A 7473-nucleotide genomic window follows, 5' to 3' on the forward strand; every position below is an offset into this window, starting at 1 on the left:
GGAAGAATGAGACTCAGGAGATATGTCCTCCTCCTCCTGTCCTCCACTCATGTCTCATATAACTTTTGAGTGAGTCAGTTTCCCAATGCAATAGCAAATTACTGGTACTTCAGAATAATTCTTTAATAGCATTAACATTATTTCCTGTCTTCGCCTCTATTGTTCCATTGGGTACAGATTCTGCCTACACAATAACTGGCGGGAGAAACTCTGTTGAAACTCTCTTTATGTGTTTCTAAGTATCCAATTAGTAAAACCTCATTTGCCTACACTATTCTGCCACACGTGGATATGGCACACATTCTGGCAATGAAACACCTTAGAAAGACAGTGATTCTCCAGCTGTCGCACATCATTTGTCTGCCTCTGTTCAACTCAACCACTCTTCCCGTGGCAAGTAGGTAGACAACCCCTCCTGTTTATAATGAATACAGGCTACGTGCACAGAGTGGCTATATTTATAGTTTCCATCCTACGACAAATATAATGAACAACCATTTCTCCATACAGCCATGACTTCCTGCAGTGCTGTGTGCTTTCCACTCCACATGAGGATGGAGAAAACTCTGTTTCTTGGAGTCCTTCAACACCTTTCAGGTTTGGCCTCTTGGCAATTAATGGATAGCTTGAAAGCTTGCTAGAAAATGCAATTCTTTAGCACTGCAGCACTACTCCATTTAGTACTTTGCAAGTGAGTTGTAAAAATTTGCCCTGGAGACAGGGAAATGCAAATATAAATTAAATGGAGAACTAATAACATAACATTATGGAACAATGCAAACCATTTTGGACACCCCACAGAGAAGAAATCCATGCATTCCTTTCTGAATCATCTTTATGGAAATTTCTGTAAACGTGCCATTATTAAAAGAGAGTAGCAATTATTTCCTTCTTTGGTTCATCAGTTGCAGGGAGGGGAGAATCAACAGGGGAATTAATTTTGTTTTCTTCCCTCTTCTCTTTTTTTTTTTTTTTTTTTTTTTTTGTGTGTGTGTGTGTGTGTGTGTGTGGGCTTGTTGGAGAGCTATCAGACAACAGGAACTGACAGCATGGAAGCCTCTGCTGGTAGAACAAAGCAAGAAAGATAGGAGAAGTGGTCAACATCGTTACAGATGGGGCTCCGTAGGTGGAAGTAGTTAGGAGAGCAGCAGAAGCAGGCAAGATTGCAGCTAACAAGGCTGCTGAGAAAGCCAGAGCTATTAAGATATGTTGACATAACATTTGCAAGCTTCACAGGGGCCATCATTATAAATTAGATTTAGTATTGATCAGACAGTTCAGTACTGGGGCTGGAAGAAAACTGGACACTGAGTTCTTTATAAAATCAGCACTTAAGATTCTGCCTTCTGATTAACCCAGAAGAACAGAAAACGTTGTCTCCTAACTGACCTCAAACAGCGTGACTGCTGTCCCCTTCCTGGGAGCAGTTAGAAAGCTGCAGTCATTTGGAGTTGGCATAATCTTTCAAAATTGCCATTACAGTCATAACAAAGACATGAAAAACGTGCCTGTAAGATACAAGTTAAATCCAACACATGGCTGTGAATGCTAGGAAACTCCTTGCTAATGAGGCCTACTGGAGATTTTGCAGTGTATAATTCAGGATGAAAACTGGCTGGCGGTATATTACAAGGTGTACCAGGGAAGGGATCTGGTGATTTAACACACAGGGAGAAAGCAGCTTGTGAGGCTCGTTAGATCAATGGGGATTCCAGTTCTATACCTCAAATTATATACCCTATCTTCTAACATTCACCCTTTGCTGTGCAAAGCCCATACCTTCCTATTTTTCTCCTTTTTTTTTTTTTTTCCTCTTCTTTTGTTGCAGCTGTGTTTTTTCAGGTCTTTCTAGAAAGCACCACCAGAGCAGAAAATACCTGAGGTTTATAAGGTAGCCACAGGTAATTCACTGCTGCTGAAATTGTCTAAAATGCACGTTTTGCCACACTCTGTATTGCTTGGCAGTGTGTATATCCCCAAGGAAATTGCTGCTGACAGCTCAACAAGTTGCTCCACACCAGCCTGCCACCTGTGTGCCATATCATGGACTGGGGTTCTCTCACCATGCCAAACCCCAAAGGAAATACAGCATGGGGAGATGATGTTTCTCCACCTCGTTCTGCTTCCATCACTGAGTGGCCATATATCTTTCCTGTGATGCTAGAGAGTAGTTGAGACATTTCTTTCTGCCTGACTGACTTGAGTTCAAGCCTCAAATCTTGAAGGTATGGTGGCACTCCCTTAGCCTGCTCTTTCACTCTGCAAGAACTTAGCACCACTGAGCCCCCAAAAAAGAAACTGGCCCTAGGGCCGGGCTGTGCACACCACCACCTGCACATCTCCCAGAACTTCCCCACTCCCACAGCAGGGAAAGCTCAAACCTTTAACAGAGCCATTTTGACACACTTGGTGACTCCGAGCATAACAGAAAACAGACACTGACATCCATGGCCCCTCAGGAAACATGGAGCCTGGCCTTAACTTGCTCCTTTCCATGCACCTTTCTGCTTGACTGCTTCCACACAAACATCCTGTGTCTTAAATGCATCACCTCCATTGGCAGCCAAGAGTCGAGTTTACTCTTAGTCAACTCTGAACTGCCACATCCCTGGAAGCAGCTGCTGATACAATAAAGAGACCCGACACCATGCCAGCACTTAGCAATTAACAGCTAATGAAATACAGCCTCCCTTGTCCTCCTCTTTCAGGAGATAAGCTTCACAGACAGCAGCACCCCACCAGGCTTAGCCCAGGGTGCTGAGCCGCACCAGGACCGCAGCCGTTTCTCTGCACCTCCAAACCCTGCCTGCAACAGAAAGTGCCCTCCCAGAGTCGCAGCCACCTCAGCTCTCTGGCAGGACAGGTAATGCCGTTTAGAAGACAAGAGGAGGAAACCAGAGCTGCTCAAGCACCTGGTTGCAAGAGGGCTGGGAGGAACCGGCTCTGAAGATGAACTAACCATTCAAGCCTTTCTGTCTCGTCTCTTTCCTTGCGGTGCTCCGGGAAGGAACAGAGGCTGTCTGTAAATTGCAGTTTAAAACCATAATATCCCTGCATTGAACTGTCGTCAGATGGTTGCAGGTAAAATAACGAGACAAAAATGAAGGCTGAGGAAGGATTTTTATTGCTTTTAAAAGGTCTCTCTTGCAAGATGCTTGCCTTTTATTTCAAAGGCAGTGTCAGAGAGTATTAAGAAGGCACGGGTAGATGCAGCCCCTGCATCTGAAGTGGGGAAAAACAATACTTTAATCACCACTCCTATTTATAAAGCAATGTTTCTTACAGTTTGTTTCGGGGTGTTTTATTCAGTATATCCTTCGTAACCGTTTCGCTTCTGACTTTCTCAGAGCTTATGGTAAATGTCAAAATGTCTCTTTGGGCTCATAAAATGATGCCATAACATAGCATCATTTTAACTTAGAATGGGTAAAATAACCTATAAAATAAAATGGGAGATTTTGACATTAATTGAAAAAGTTACTTGCTTTTCTAGTTTCAGCAGCTTCATGTCAGCATTAAAAGAATAAATCAGGTTACAGTTTATTGCAACATGTGATGACCTTTAAGTAATTTTATTGCCCATTCTGTTCCATTGCAGTTTTCTAATCTGTATTTTGTCTGAAGGAAATGAGAAGCAGAATTTATCCTTCCTCCCCTGTTAATTTTAATCCTTTTGCATGGAGCTGGATTCATGCTGCAGGCAGGTGAGTCAGTTTATTTTAGTTATTTGAGTCTTGTAATGTCTTCCAGTCGACTTAAAAAAAAAAAAAAAACTACTAATTTTTGAGAATTTTAGAGCTGTTTTATTGCCAACTAAGTGTGAATTAAAACTAAATGTGGCTGCTATAGCATTCAGACCTGTTCCTCTAACTTTGAACACTGGTAAATGGCTCTCTTAGAATCTGTGCAGTTTTCTAGCAGAAGACTTTCTTGTACTACCTGCCATTTATACAATGGATGTGCCTTCAAGGTAAATCTATACTGGCAGTTTTGACACATGTTTACAAAAAGCCCAACCCTGCACAAACGCACACAGAAACACACACTAGGAGGGTGTTTTAATAAGGCTACAAAATTGTTTTAGAAAGTCTGTGCAGAATGACACCCTGCAAGTTTTCCTAAGTGGGTTTCTCAAACTATTTTTTTCTTTTGAGGGAGAGAAAAATACATTAACCAAATGCTTCTAGCTGAAATTAAAATGTCCATGATACATTGCTTGAGGATAATAAATTTACACCTTCTGTTATTTCTATGATGCAGTTATAACTGTCTTAAAATATAACAGAAGATACATTATTCAAATTAAAGAGGTCTGAATTGAACATTTTGGATAGTTTAATAAAAAGGAAAAGAAAACAATGATGAAGAATAGAGAAGCAAAGAAGCCAGCAGCCAAAAAGCAGCAAGGGACTGGTGCTGTTGCCTTCTCAATATAGGCTGGGAACAGCTCCTAAGCTAGTGAAAATCTCAGCTGACTGCTTCGATCAGTTTTCTTCCCGGCATATATTTCATCACTTCTCTTCATGTGTTAGGTCTATTGTTATGAGCACTGTAATTTCCATTGTCATATGTCTAAGAGAAAATATTTCTAAAGCTTAGTAGGAGAAAACGTAACAGTTTAGATTCTTCCGTATTCTGTAATCTGATGAAGCATTTCATTCCTTTTATTATAATGATAAAAACTATAGTTCTGTTATTGCGTCCAGAGAATTCTGTCGGAAATTATAAGTTTTCTCAGACAAAGTTGTGTTTGACTATTTCTCTGATGAGGTTAAAGGTCAATTTGCTTATAGTTTCCATGCTTCATTAAAATTCAGCTTCTGTGCTGTGTAATGTGGGTAATATTAATTTTCTAAACATTGATGTACAGCAGCTGCAAACTAATTTCCATAATGGTTGTTCTATTCTAAGGGCATTAAACCTGAAACAAGGTGGATCCAAATGGAAAAAAATGTAGATGATTACTGGCCATCTGCCAAAAAGACGCTTGGGGACGTGAAAATTCTGGAATCACTGAAGGTTCATTTTGATCAAATATTCATATTCTGAGCCATGTGTCAACAATTTTACTGTTTAAAGACAAGAAGGTTGTGGAGGGGAATACTGACACCATCCTTCACAGGGGAGTTTACTTTCAGACTTCTTACATGAAGGAGAATATGTTGTTAAAGAATGGAGCAAACATTTAAGATGTGTTCAAATGAAGGTGCAAAAGCACTGGAAACAGGAGTTGCTTCCCTTAGGGAAAGGGGGCGGGTGGGAAACAGAGAGGTCATAGTAACACACTCAGCTTTTAAGTTAAGATTAACCATATGTATGAACATTTGGGAAATGCTTCATGTATTTTTATTTCCACAGATTCATTGTACTGATACCATTAGACAGAACTATCTTTTTTAACTGAAAAAGCTGCAGTCCTCCAGGCTCACATGTAGAGGTGGAGTCCTAGATTTGGAGGCCTCAATATATAGACTAGCCAACACCTTCTCATTGCATTCATTCTGTGATACTTTATTTCTCTGCTACTGAAAGGCAACTCTTTCTTGGAAAAATTGCCTTCTCCATCACATTTGGTCCACTTATTGCAGAATAGCTTAATAAGATCTTTCTGTGATCAGCAACGAGATTTTTCCAGCAGAATATTTTTCTATTCCTGAGCATTTCACAAACCGCCTCTGATTTTCTCAGGCAGATTTGATAAGCTATGTTATGCAAATATACATCAACTCATGGGCTGTGCACAGAGTCCTTGTGTGATTTGTCTTCATTACTGCTCCAGTTTGGTTGCACATCTTGGTCACAGGAACCACGCATGACAGACTGTTTCTTCCTAGTAAGCTGAGCCTAAATGAGATAAACCAGGGAAGTTCTGTAAACCAATTAAATGGTTTTGAGGGCTGTTCCACCAAGGGAAGATTGATTTGTGCTCCACCTATTTTATCCTCGCTTCCTTATCACTTGCATTTCCTCAACAAACATGCCATGAATATAAAAATGTGAAACAATTAAAATTAGCCATAAGTGAAAGAATTCCTACTGCAGGGAGACACATTTGTACTTAGCAAACTGGTGTCCAAATGCTTTTTACTTTGTTAGGGGCAGTGAGAGGGGAATGAAGACAAGGTCAGACATTTGAGGCCATCCCTGTGAGGGAGTAATGGCATTCTTGGGACTTACTCACTTGGATTTGGCAGAGAGACAGCCTACCATCCACATCAGACCATGGGTAGAAATGAAGTTTTGTGCCTACTCTTGTCTGTGCAGACAGGTGCAGAATTGACAGGGGTTTACACGTCAGAAATGTCAAAGACAGCTTGGCTGTGGTCTGTTTTTTAACTTTTTTAACTTTTTCCCTGCTGTCCAGGTTCAACCTTGCTTCCCCCCCTAATCCCCATCCAGGAATGATTAGATCAGCCATTGATAGGTTAAGACTTTATGAGGAGTTTCTCCATTTCACCAGTGCCCATGTTTTTCCCAGCCTAGACAGTGCTGTGTGTCCACATTCCACATTCACTCCCGTTGATGGTGTGTCAAGCAGTGACAATCTGGCGCTTGGTTTCTGATGCAACTCATACCAAAGAAATCTGCGTATGACACATACACTAAAAAGGTATTTTTGGTTCTTTGTGCTCTGGTTTTACAACATAAAAATGGCCAAGCCATCTCCAGTGGTGCATCTAGAACAGCTCCATATGGTCAAACACAAGAATAAAAGCAAACTAAGAACTGAGTGTTATTTCATTTTCCAGTAGTCCCAGAGACTTAGCTTACTGGTTTTCTAAGACAAAGACTAATTTTGCACCTTTGCATTTAATAGTCTTTGATTAATGTTTCTTTTGCTTACATATCTAACTGCCTCTTCAACTGATTTATACCTGGACACCAGTGAAATAAAGTGGGAGATGCAGGCTGTCTTTACCAGTGAGAATCCTCACCCTTTTATCTTTTTACACTTAATGATATTAGACACAAGACTAACACTTTTTTTAAAATGGTTTCAGAACAGGTTATTTCTGAAATGAGAAGAAATATAACAAATTCCAATCAAAATGTGATAATTTTAGGAAAGGTAGCTGTTGCTGTAAATAATGCTCGGAATGAGAGGGAAAAAATAAAAATAAAAAGAAGACTTTTGAGCTCCAAATATAGCACTATAACAAGGGATTGTGTAGAAAATTAATAACAGCATTTTAGCTAGCTGAACTGACCAGAGTGGCTATCTGATTTTAACCCTGCTAAGAGCAAAACATAAGTAATTAAAGCTGTTGGGTATGACGACTGCAAGGGGCAGGCAGAGCTTGGCAACACTGCTCCCACCCTGCAAGGCCACATCCCCATCTCTCTGCCCAGGCACAAAAGACTTGGGGAACACTCTGTACCGGCCACATGCCTGCCCACCCAGCACTGAGATGCCTTCACCCCCTGGGGTACCAGCAGGCACAGAGATGGGACCCTCTCTTGCCAAGAGGCCAC

General features: G+C 40.9%; 1 long non-coding RNA gene across 1 annotated transcript; it reads left to right on the forward strand.

Moving 5' to 3' along the window:
- Positions 1-3040: 3040 nt before the first annotated feature.
- Positions 3041-5222, forward strand: LOC122189922. The gene is made up of 3 exons (XR_006182019.1): positions 3041-3081; positions 3599-3704; positions 4912-5222. It is a non-coding gene; the product is annotated as an uncharacterized LOC122189922 (long non-coding RNA).
- Positions 5223-7473: the final 2251 nt, after the last annotated feature.

The sequence above is a fragment of the Lagopus leucura genome, unplaced genomic scaffold (genome assembly GCF_019238085.1).
Source record: "Lagopus leucura isolate 7727_CA_CO unplaced genomic scaffold, USGS_WTPT01 Super-Scaffold_100159, whole genome shotgun sequence".
Taxonomy (NCBI): domain Eukaryota; kingdom Metazoa; phylum Chordata; class Aves; order Galliformes; family Phasianidae; genus Lagopus; species Lagopus leucura.